General features: G+C 52.0%; 1 long non-coding RNA gene across 1 annotated transcript; it reads right to left on the reverse strand.

Annotated features, from left to right (window-relative positions):
* Nucleotides 1–5,474: 5,474 nt before the first annotated feature.
* LOC135449996 (uncharacterized) lies at nt 5,475–7,120 on the reverse strand. The gene is made up of 3 exons (XR_010440916.1): nt 6,994–7,120; nt 6,101–6,157; nt 5,475–5,815 (listed from the first exon to the last, which is right to left on the reverse strand). It is a non-coding gene; the product is annotated as an uncharacterized LOC135449996 (long non-coding RNA).
* Between the last annotated feature and the right edge of the window lie 4,915 nt (nt 7,121–12,035).

Below are 12,035 nucleotides of genomic sequence, written 5' to 3' on the forward strand. Positions count from 1 at the left end.
GGCGGCAGCGCCGAGGGACACCGGGGCTGCAGCGGCCCGGGCGCGGCTCCCGCTGTAGCCGGGGCAGCAGCCGGGCCGAGGCAGCGAGGGGCGCGGGGCTCGTGGCTCACCGATGATCCCGACGGCCGCCTGTCGCACGGGCTTCTGTGGGCTCCGCAGGCGTGGCAGGGCCCAGCGCAGGTGCTCGGCCGCTCGGCTCTCGTCCTGCAGCAGCTGCGGGGAGCGCCGGCAGGGAAGGCTCGGTGAGGGCTCTGCCCCTGGGCCGGGCGCTCCCTGTGCCCAGCACCGGCCGAGCCGGCCCGCATGGCCCGGGGCAGGGAGCAGCGTGGGGGGCGCAGGCTGGCGGGCCCGGCTGCGGCGCTGGGCAGGGGCACAGCTGCCAGCCCCCCGCGCCGAGCACCGGGGGTAGGGGGGTTTCTCCAGCCTGCGGCTGGGGCTCCCGGGCTGTCCTTACCAGGTGCTCGGCGAACTGCATCCGCCGTCCCTTCATCAGCAGCTGCTCCAGGTACGTCCTTCTCAGGAAGCATGCTGCACGAAGCAGGGCGTCGCGAGAGGCCTGGAGAACAGGAGAGAGCCTTAGGTGGCGTCAGAGCCCAGGGCACGGCAGCTGTGTCCCTGTGCCAAGGCCAGAGGAGGCTGGAGCCCACCAGGCGCCCGGGCAGGAGGCGGTTGAGTCCCCTGCCAGGGATGTGGCAGCATCGCACAAAACCTCACCTTGGCCACGTGCAGGTTCTCATCGTTCCAGTGCAAGTAGAGAGGGAGCAGGCTCTGGCTCACGATTGTCATGGGAGTATTTTCCCCCTCTTCCACTACCAGCTCCACCACCTCCCAGAAGAGCTGAATGGAGAGCAGCTGCACATGGCTGTTGTTCTGGAAGGAGAGGAAAAGTCCTAAGCACCAACTGCTCCAGGCCCATTGGGGCAAAGGTCCAAATATCTACACACAGAGCACAAAGGTTCCAGGCAGCGTCCAGTGCCCTTGGCTGGAGGCACAGAGCCTTACGTTCTCAAAGTGTTGTAGGAGGGACTCAGCCAGCTTCAGGGTGGTGATGCTGGGTGGCTTGAGGTTCTTGTCCTGGAGCATATCCCTGAGGGCACAGAGGGTCATCCAGACCATCTCTGCATCTGGATCAGCCAGCTGCTCCACCAGGCGCTGATGCAGGCCGCGTATTCCTCCGGCCTGCGTGCAAGACAGGGCTGTGCTGTGAAGCCGTGAAGGGCCGCAGCACCAACAGCTGCTTGTGGCACCGGGGCAGCTGAAGCGGGAGGCAGGAGAGATGGGAGCAGCTGCCTCTGCTGCCAAAGGCCAGCCAAGGCCAGAGGTCTGCATTGCCCAGCCCCACACCACCAGCACGGCTTTGGCCAGTGCCCCCTTCTCACCAGCAAGGGCTCCTTGCTGAGCACCACGAGGCTTCTGAGTGCCAGGCGCAGCCCGTCCCTGCACTTGCTGGGCAGGTGCCGGGATACGACCAGCAGGGCACTGGGACCGTGTTGGCTCAAGTCCAGGCACTCCAGGAGCTGAAAGGCACAGGAGGGCAGTGTCAGGGAAGCCTGCGGGCAGGAGCCCGGAGCCGCACAGGGCCGGGCCCAGGCAGCAGCAGCGGGCACGGGCACTGCCCCAGGCGGCTGCAGCTACAAGAGGCCCGAGAGCTGGGAGGCAGCTCAGCCAGGCAGCGCTGGCTGTCAGGCTCACCTCCACAAAGAAGGCCAGGGCAGGCAGATGCCAGTGGGGCTGCTTCCTGATGAGCCGGCTGAGCAGGTGCGACGCCATAAAGGGACACATGGCGTCAAGCCGCGGCGCATCTCCCTGGCAGAGGAAAAAGGCACCAAGGCCCTGAGCCTCCAGTGATGGGGAAACCTCTCCCAGGAGTGACTCACAGAGGTCTGATCTTTCCCCAGCATTCTGCAAGGGCACATGGGCCCCTTGGTAGGCGGCCGCTCCTGGGCATCCTCCTCTCCCAATCTCTTCCAGTGTGCTCGGCCCTCCCTCGGTGACAAGGCCCTCTCGCTTACAAGCCCGGGGACTGTGTGGGGCACTCCGGGCACAGGGCACAAATGCTGGCAGTGGTGGCAGGAGTAGGGGATCTCACCTGGCCAGCAGACCCGCTGCATAGTGCTGCGTGTCGGCGCAAAGCAGCTTCTCCCAGACCTGCTTGTGCTCCAGAGCCACCAGCTTGTTGTCAAAGCCCAGTCTGGAGAGCAGAGCCTTCATGGTCTGCGCTGCAAACCTGAATGCCGAGCAAAGGCCAGGTCACTCTGGGAGCGCTGGCCCTGGTCACAAGGGTGTTGGAAGGACAGGGCGACTGGTACCTGTTGGGCTCGCTGGGAAGGCCGTGTTCCTCCCGGCACGCTCCCCAGAACCGCCGTGCCTCATCGTCTTCTGGCATCTGCTCTGTGGTGGTGACGATTTGCAGGAGCAGAGCCACGAACAGTTTGGGCGAATGGAGGAGAATGCCATAGTGCCACTCAGACATGGAGGCAATCCTCCACAGTGCCAGAGTTGCCTGCAAGTGACAAAGCATACTGAGGCAGCGCTCAGTGCCAGGGTGTCCTTGAGGCAGGGCCGAGGGGAGATGCAGGGGAGCACCCAGCCTGCTGCCCCTAGGCCAGCTTTCAGCCCAGGCAGGGAGCTGCAGGGTAAGGAGAGCATGGAGAACTGCTGAAGAGGCAAACTGGAGGGCGAGCAAAGGCCAGCTCCAGAAACTCACAGCCAGGGCAAAGATGGCCTCCTTGTCCCCACTGTAAGGGGGCTGCTCCTCCATGGCACAGAGCAGCGCTGGAAGCACCTCCTCGACGGCCACTTCCGAGGTGCCGATGGCTCTCCACATCAGCTCTGCGGCTCTGTGGGACCAAAGCTGTGCGTCAGCACTGTGCCCAGTGCGGCTGCGTGGGGCCGGGTGACAGAGCCCCGGTGCCCTGAGGGGCAGGCAGGGAGCACAGCAGAGGCTCAGGAGACAGAGGGGCCCGAGGGTCCTGCAGCTCTCGGCCTCTCTGGCAGAGCCCGCTGGACAGGCTGTACAGGCACAGGGGGCCCTACAGGCCGGTGAGCACGGACTCTCGAGGCAGTTGTGCCCCATACCTGTCACACGTTGGGGCACAGCACAGCAGGCTCATCACCACGAGACCAGGGTGTTCTTCAGTCAGGGCCAGAATTTCCATTTGCAGCCCGGCGTCCACGGTGACACAGGACGCCAGGCTCTGAAGAATGCCCCTCACCATGGCTAGCACCTGGAGGAGGTGGCATGGGGAAGACTTGGAGTGCTGTTCAAGGTAGCAACTTCCCAGCAACTTCCCAAAGAAGTGCTTGCCTTCCCACCCCACTGTCATGGCCTCAAAGGCTGAGGGGGCCAGCAGATGTAGCTTGAGGGGCCACGTGATCCTAGGAGGACTTCAGCCCTGACCCAGGCTGCTTACCTGCTGTGGAGAAGAAGCACCCTGCTGGAAAACCTCCGCAGCGGGTGCAGGAGTCATGGTCCTTATGGGCATGGCCTCGGTCTCTGGGATGCCCTTGGCGTCAGTGGTGGCCATGCCCTCAGTCACAGCCACGTGAGCCTCTGCCCAGCCCTCGTTGTCTGTTTCCAGGTCTGAGCTTGCTGCGAGGTCAGCGGGCGCTGAGATGGGACCAGCCTCTGCCCGCAGCTTGCTCAGCCTGGAGTCGGGCTGGGCCACGCCCTCGGTGCTGGTGCCCCTGGTATTTCTGCGCCGAAGGCGCAGGATCCTCCGCAGTGTCTGCAGCAGAAGGAAGGGCAGGAAGAGAGTGATGTTCCATGGCCTGCTCCAAGCACGGGGCTCGGCCGAGCAGTGCCAGCAGGCCCGGCCCAGGTGGGGACGGCCGCACGTACCTGCGCTGCTCTGCGGAAGCAGCCACGGGTGGGTTCCTGCACTCGAGGCTGGTCCTTGGCTGCATCTGGCAAAGAGCAAGTGCAGCCAGAGCTGAAGGGCTGCGGGAGAGGCCAGAGAACACAGCCCAGCCCTGCGCTTCCTAGGCAGGGACAGCCACCCGGGTGCCCAGGGCGTGGAGCACGGCCATCGGCGAGGGCAGCCCCGCCCCCTGTCCCATCCTGTCCTTCGGCACATCCACTGGGATGGGATGGGATGGGATGGGGTGGGGTGGGGTGGGGTGGGGCCAGGCTGGCTGCAGCCACCGGCCCTGCGGGCCAGCTCCACCACTCACCGTCCTGCAGCGGGTGCAATTGCTCCGGCTCTGCAGTCTGCTGCACTGGGGCAGCTGCAGGGCCTTTGCTTTTCCTCCCCCGAAGCCCCCTGAACAGGCTGCGCAGTCTGCCTGCCATTGCGCTGGCCACGGTCTGACCTCGAGGGCACCTTCGACACAGATGCCCTGTCAAAGGTCCGAGTCAGCGCGTGCCGCAGTCCTGCCTTGCAGGTACCTGCGACAGAGGGGCCTCAGGAAGATTACAGGACAGCAAGTCCTGCGCTCTGTTCTCGAGGGCTCCTGCCACAAGGACAGGAGACTCCTCGGGAACGATGGTGGTCACCAAGTCCCACGGCCTGGCCACGAGGGCTCCGGCCACGGGGATGGGAGATGCCTCGGATAAGCTCCGATGCACCGAGTCCCGAGGTCTGGCCGTGAGGCCAGCCACAGGAGGAGCGCCTCGGAAAAGCTCCGGGTCAGCAACGAACGAGCCGGCTGTGCGGAGGCTCCTCACAGCACTGCTCTGTCCCGTCCTGCCCCGTCGCGTGCACCGAGCACTCTGGCGTGGCTGCGGTGCCACTAGCTGCTATGTCAGCGCGTGTCACAAAGGGCTGCTTGCACACCCCGTTCCACTCGGTCCCTCGGTGACCCTGCCGCACTGTGTCACAAAGAGCCCTTGGACATGCTGCCACGTGCCCTGGTGCCACGCCCTCCCCACCCAAGGTGGCCCCAGTTGGATGGAATCCCTTGCCCCAAGTGTCTGACGCAGCCCCGGATACACCAAGGCTGGCCAAGTGCTCAGGGAAGGGCCCTCCACGGTGCCCAGCCCGCATAGCCCAGCTTGGTGCCGGCCCTGGAGCAGAGCAGCTTCCAGCAAGCAAGATGCAAACGCGTCTTGCCAAGAGTTAAAACACACCAGAGAGGGAAGATGCCATTAATGTATGCATAAAGGCCTTTGAATTCACAGCTGTCTGAGAGGTATTTGGGGCTCTCGGCTGGACTCCGATGATCCCTCTCTGTCCTGTGCTCAAAGGCAGGGAACACACCCTGCTGCTGGTGCTTGGTGGGGTCTCTGCAGGCGCAGGCAGGTGCCAAAGCTGCTCTTCACAGCCTTCTCCATTCCCACGCCCCTCCGCCAAGCGCGAGGGGCCTCAAGGACGGAAAGGAGTGCAGGGAGCCAAAGGGAGATGGATTACTACCTCACTGGGGGCTCCTGGGGAATCACTTTGCTTGAGAATCAAGCCCTTCTCTTCCAAAGGCATTTCCCCAAATGCCTACATTTCCCAAGGAACAGTGACAGACACTTAAGGTTTTGGAAAAGGTTTTGCAAAAACCCAATCTTTTTATTAAGGGAAAGCAAAGGGAAGGGGGGTGAGCAGGGAGGCAAAAAAGGTAATAGGCAGGGCCTGAGGGCTGCAGGGAGGGAGCTGCCAACAGGGAGAGAGATGGCAGGAGCTCCTGGAGCTTCCCACAGGCTCAGCTCTGAGCAGCTAGAGCTGTGCCTGGAGCTCCAGCTAGTACATCCTGCTCTGCAGCTGCTCCCATCTTCCGTGGGAGCTGGAGATCGCCGATGGACGCCACTACATCTGATCCAGCAGACAAAAGAAGTCCTGCGGATCTTCTTTGGAAGACCAGCTGTCGTCTTCTCTCAGGGCTTGAAGAGCTGCAAGAGAGAGGAACAGAGCCACGGTCGGAGGCCAGACTGAGGGAATCCAAGGAAAGCCTCCTGCCAGGTCCATCCCAGCCGGCTCTTGCCATGGCTTTGGCCGGAAGGTGCTGGCCACGGATCCCCCACGTTTCTGTGGCAGCTCTTTGGGCTCTGTCCCCGCCGCCGCTCGTCCGCACAGGGAGCAGAGCCCTGCGCAGCCCGGGCACGGATTGTAGCTGCGGGGCCGGGATGTGCAGCTGCCCCCGAGGTGCTCGCTGCCACGCGGCTGGCCTGACTCACCCTCGCTGATGACCTGGAGCTCCTCCTCCTGTCCCCTGACGAGCACTCCGGCCAGCCCTGGCAAGACAGAGCCCGTGGCGGTGTCAGGCGTCACAGCTGCCCGCCAAGGGTGCTGCCAGCCCTTTGGCCGCACGCCCTCCTGCCCGGGCGGGGCTTCCGATTATAATTAATAATAATGTGAATTATGTGTATGTACACAAATTTGAAAAACAGAGTTATAAATATTTAGTATCAATCCATGTGCTTTCTGAACAAAAATAATACTATTTATACACATATGTACACTTAAAAATAGCTTTGACTTTTTAATGCCTGGATAACATCTTCCTGCTACATTTGAAGGCTAAATAAGAGTTTTGATCGCAACAGGACCTTTGGTAAGAATATGCGAGCTTGTCTAGCAGTATGAATCCAAGAAACATCGTAAAGAAAATACAAAATTCTTTCACCTTAAAATAAGTGGTATCTAAATCATCCAAAGTGTGTGTTTCCTGCTCACTGTGAAATGACAGCAACAGTTCGGAGGGAGGAAAAACAGTCCTTGGCATAAAAGATAAGTTTTCTAACAGCCCCAGTCTAACTCAGAAGTCTTTGGAGAATTGATTGGAAGATCAAACAATATTTTGCAAAAATTTCCCAGGACATTTTATTTGCTTCAAGTCTCTTTTTTCTTGAAGAGACATCAACAGGATTTATTCCCAAAAAGTGATTTGGATGCTAAAGACTTCTGCAAGCTGTCACATTTTTATTATTTGACTTGGAGATGAACTGAGCTGAAATCCACCATGACTAAGGAGTATACAAGTCTATGCATCACCCCAGGAAAAGAGCAAGGAATGAATTGTCAAAGTGATCCCCTAATGCATCCAGTCTTGTAATACTGAATTTATTACCTGGTCTTGAAACAGACCTTCTCACTCTTGCATATCTCACCAGCTCCTGGGGCTGCAGGAAGGCGTTACAGCTCTTGCTCTTCCTCTGCCTTGTCTCAAGGGGAAGCCAATTCAAAGTGAATCATCTCCTTTATATCCAAAACAGTCAAAGTAGAAAGAATAAACCCTCTTAATCCATCACTCAGCCATAGATAGAATGACACAGCCCCTTCCTGTTCTTCATCTCTGCAGCCCAAATAAATAAGAAGCAGAAGGTGAAGTCTGCTATGAACAGGTGAGGGAGGAACTGTCAAATAAAATGTATCTACATGGAAGGATGTATTTATTTGAAAGTGCCCTCTGTAGAGAAGGAAAACAAAGACCTTTGGCCCGAATAAAAAATGTATTCACCCTGTTCATACAGCATTTTTCCATAATCAACATTGAATCCTATACAGTGGTTTTGATTGATATGAATACCTTAAATATAAGGGAAATAGTGACAGGAGAGAGTCCCTACTCACAGTTCCATAGAAGATCAGTAAGGTCATACTCAGCAGGATGGAAATGCAGAGAAATAATCTAGAAACCTTTGCTAACAACAGAAGTAGGTCTAGCCCACTTCAACCCTCTGTTCAGCAGAAAAAGAAGAAAAAAGAAGAAAAAAACATCAAACGCCACCATATTTTGGAAAAGAGAAGCAAGTGGTTCCTGGCTTGGTTCCTCACACTACTCTTTGCATCAGAGCACTTTGAGGAAGACATTTTTAGTTCATCTGCCAAACAAGGCAACGAAAACATATTGTCAGTGTTGGTCAAAAATTCTGGGAAGTGTAATATGTTTCTAAAGCATGTAATCTCAGGCTCTGGAAGGAATATACTGTTTTGAAATAAGAAGACAGTATTTTCCTTGAAAATCATCCTTTTTTTCTCAGCTTCCTTAATGTTTTTCTTTTTAAGCAGGAAATAAGGAAAAGTGAGAGAAAAAATATTTTGAAAATTTCTTTTCACCCCAGCCAATATCGCCCCACTTTGAAAAACACTTCAGAGTATTTTACAAGGGGATAACATCATTAGTTTTCTTTAGTCAGTATTCTCCCACTTCATATGCCATTTTATGCCTACACTGGCCAACTGTTACAGAAGCTGGAATTGATTTTGATTTGTGCAGTGAGTTTTCCAAGCCAGAATTAAAATGTTTTTTCAATGGAGGAGATAAATCCCTGACATCTCTTTGAAATAAAAAATACACCATGGATTTTGATAAACATAGGAATGACCTTTGGTAAAGGTTTCCAGATGTACACAAATTTGAGAATATTACACACACACTCCCAAAATATACAAGTAACAACAGAAACTCAGCTGAGCCAGTGACCGAAAAAAAAGTTCTTTTCCCATTTAAATGTGACTGGAAAAAATTGATGTAGGAAAATCCAGCATAGCTGAATTTGACAATTAAATGCTAGGAAAAAAAAAAATTCATTGCAAATTCTCAGTTCAAGGAGACAATGTTCTCCTTTAGAGACACCCACTAGTAGAATAGATTCAGATACCTTCTCTTTAACCTGTAGAAAATATCCAATCTGTCTATAACAATTGACACTGCACCATTGCAGAAGACATAAACTTGTAGATGGTGGCAACTTCCATGATTATGCATCTGTTTGGGATCTAAACAGACAATTTTGTATTAAGTTTTTTTGTGGGCAGAGGGGAGCACAACTGAAATTTAAGAGACTATCATATAAGGAAAGAAAGAAAAGGCCATTTTTTATAAAGATAGTCCTCATAAAATGAGAACACTTAGTTGCTGTGAACTGGCAAAAAGAAACCCCAACCCAAAACACAACATTAATTTGCAAAAAGTTGTAATTGTAATCTTGAGTGTAAACTGCCACCTACTCAAATCTGAGAGCTTGAGGTGGCAAGAGAAGTCCCCAGTAATGCACAGGGGCAGGAATGCACCATTGCTCTAGAGTATGTTTAAGCATCAGAATATAATGAGAGTATCAGGGAAATTAGTTAAGTGCTGCAGCTTGCTCCATACAGGAAGACTTCAGTGACCTCCATGGCATGAAGTGTGAAGCCCTGGCAAAATCCAGGGAGCTCCTGACCTCTTTGGGCCAGCCCCTTCAGCAGGTAACACAAGCACTGGCTTTCCTTCCCACACCTCCTCAACCTGCAGAGCCCGTGAGTGCCCCGGGTGTCTGACACAGGGAACCGAATCACAGCCACAGCCTTACACTTCACATCACACACCAGACACACCACCAAAGGCAGCTGGGCTGACATTTCAAGCATGATCAGAAACATGCACTGTTAAGGAGGATAAAAATACTGCTGCAAAATAATAGACTCCTGCTGTTTACTTAAAAGAGTGGAAGCCTTTATGGTCAAAGCAAAAAGCACTGATCTCATAAAAGAGCTTTTGTTCGCAGAACTTGATGGGGGTTCATGCTTAACAAACAGTGTAGCAAGCTGCACATTTATGCAGACTTTTCCAAACCACAGAATCATAGAATATCCTGAGCTGCAAGGATTGTCCAGTCCAGCTCATGGCCCCGCTCAGCACCATCCCTAAGAACAGTAACATGAGAGTTTTGTCCAAATGCTTCTTGAGCTCTGTCAGGCTTGGTGCCGTACCCACTTCTCTGTTCCAGTGCCTGTTCCAGTGCCCAACCACCCTCTGGTGAAGAATCTTTTTCTAAGATCCAAGCCAAACCTCCCCTGACACAACTTCACAATTCCCTTGGTCCTACCACTGATCACCAAACCTGGCTGAGGAAGTTCTTCTTTCAGATTTTAAGTACATGCAACCTTAGTGATTGTTAAAGAACTTCTTCATGTCTAGACTCTAACATTTGTATGAAGAGTGACCTAATCACCTGGCAACCTTTCAGACTGAGGCAGAGCTTACTTTATTTTTTCTAAGAAGACTATCACTCATTTTCATTCCACATCCAATGGGAATATCCAAAACCTCTGTATTTTCCATGAAGTCAGTCTGTATTTTCAATCCACTTCTAATCCAATTCTGAATTTTATTCACATCCAACATAACATAATAATTTCTTTTTTTCACCCTTATCAAACCAGACAAGTAAAAGTTATTTACATCAGTAGACAACATACTCATCTCTGTTCAGCTAAAATATGGAGCACTATTGTCTTTCCAGTAAATAGACATGGTCCATTTTGTTTTCACATTAAAAGAATATTTTTTCCACTGGAAGGAAATTGCTGAAAATTGGCCCAGTGTATTTCCTTGAGGCATCTGTTAAGCTAATTACTGCTTAAGTTTACAGTCCTGTATTTTTCCCCTACTTTGAGGGATGCTGGGGAAAAAAGTGCTTAAGAAAAGTTCTTGTTTATTTGTTTTAACATAATGATGGTTGTGACAAACCCTTCATTGTTTGATTATTTTCTGGCTGAACTAGCCACAGAATTAGGATTGCTAAATTTTAATTTCTCAACAGCTTATAGCTGAATGTAAATTTTAATTGGCTGCTTGGTGTTTTGGAGCAATAGATTAATCTTTGTGAATCATCTTAACTGGCATGTTTTAGTGATCCAAGTAATTTACTTACATAATTTCTTTCTTTGCATTTGAAGGAAAAGTCCATTTAAATGTCTTTGTGTGAAAATTCCGTGTAGCACAATAATTGCTGGCAAACTTCTGCTTTCAGAAACTGATCTTCTAGAAGATTTGGGATCACAAGAGAATACTTGTAAAAAGTCTGTATTTCTTCCCTATTCAATAAAATTGACTTTTACTTAAAGCACAGTGTTTAAAAGATTACAAGCTAAATATCAAGCACAAGAAGAATCTAAAGAAGACACATAAAGGCTGAGGTTGGGTTCAGTCCTGCTCTCCCTTGTTTCTGTGCCCATCTTCCCAGGGATACTGTCTGTACAGGAGCCACCTCCGAGTGCACAGCACAGACCCCACAGCCCTGGGCTGAGCCTGGCCCAAACACTGAGCTCACACCAGCAAAGCTCTGCCAACCCCTTAACCCAGGCTCCCGGGTGCACAATCAGTGCTGCCACGAGGAGCAGCCCCAGGGAGAATCATCCTCTGCCTCTGATCCTCTCCCCACCCCTCCCCATCTCAGAGGCCAGGAAAAGCTCGTGGTCTCAAATGTCAGGAATACTTAGCTGGGTATTTTATTGGCAATCTACTGCAATTACCTGTGCTCTCTCTCCTTAGGTCTTTGGTGTAAGAGCTTTCAGAGCACATTGCTGAACCCTTGGATAAAGAGGAATCACCATGGATGGCTTTTCTCCTGATGCAGGCAACTGAGAAGGAAACTGCATATGACAAATGCTGATCTGGCTAAGCACAAATCCTTTGTTACATAAATCAACTTCATCTTGTTTATCCAGCCAGTATAAAAATTCACTTACAGATTTTATTTATTTAACTGCACATTTTATTCTGCGTAGTGAATAGCAATCTGCCTGACCTTATGTGTACTCTGCAAATGTGGGCAAGGAAATTGTCTTAGTAACAGGATAAGAGAGAACATATTTCTCCCTCCACTCCTGGAAAACATGGTCACTAAGAGCATCCCCACTGCTGGCAGATTTCATTATTGCCAAAGAGGATATAGTAACTTCCTTTACATTTCTGCATCCCACCTGAAGAACCAGTTTTCCAGATGTCCTAATCACAGAGTATTAAAAGGTGAGAGAATCCAAACAAAGATTTCCAAAGCTGCAGAATTTAGTTAGAATCCTCATTAATTTAAATGGCCAATCTATTTCAAATACTAAAATCTAAACCTTTTTAACTGGATCCCAGTCCTTGAATTGATTTGTACAGTAAGCACCAAGTTTCCCTTATTTTCTCAGTAATGTTTATTCCTAAGTTTTCTGCACTACTTTTAAGATTCAACTATAATAGAGGTAAGTGAAAAACAGAGCCTGTGAAAAGCAAAACAACCCACAATCCTTGGCAGATAGAGGTGAGTCAAGAAAACTTCTTAGATTGTATCAGAGCAGATTTTCAAAGTGCCCAGCAAACATTATCTTGCAGAATTTGCAGATGCCACATCTGGTCAC

Source organism: Zonotrichia leucophrys, chromosome 6 (assembly GCF_028769735.1).
Source record: "Zonotrichia leucophrys gambelii isolate GWCS_2022_RI chromosome 6, RI_Zleu_2.0, whole genome shotgun sequence".
Taxonomy (NCBI): domain Eukaryota; kingdom Metazoa; phylum Chordata; class Aves; order Passeriformes; family Passerellidae; genus Zonotrichia; species Zonotrichia leucophrys.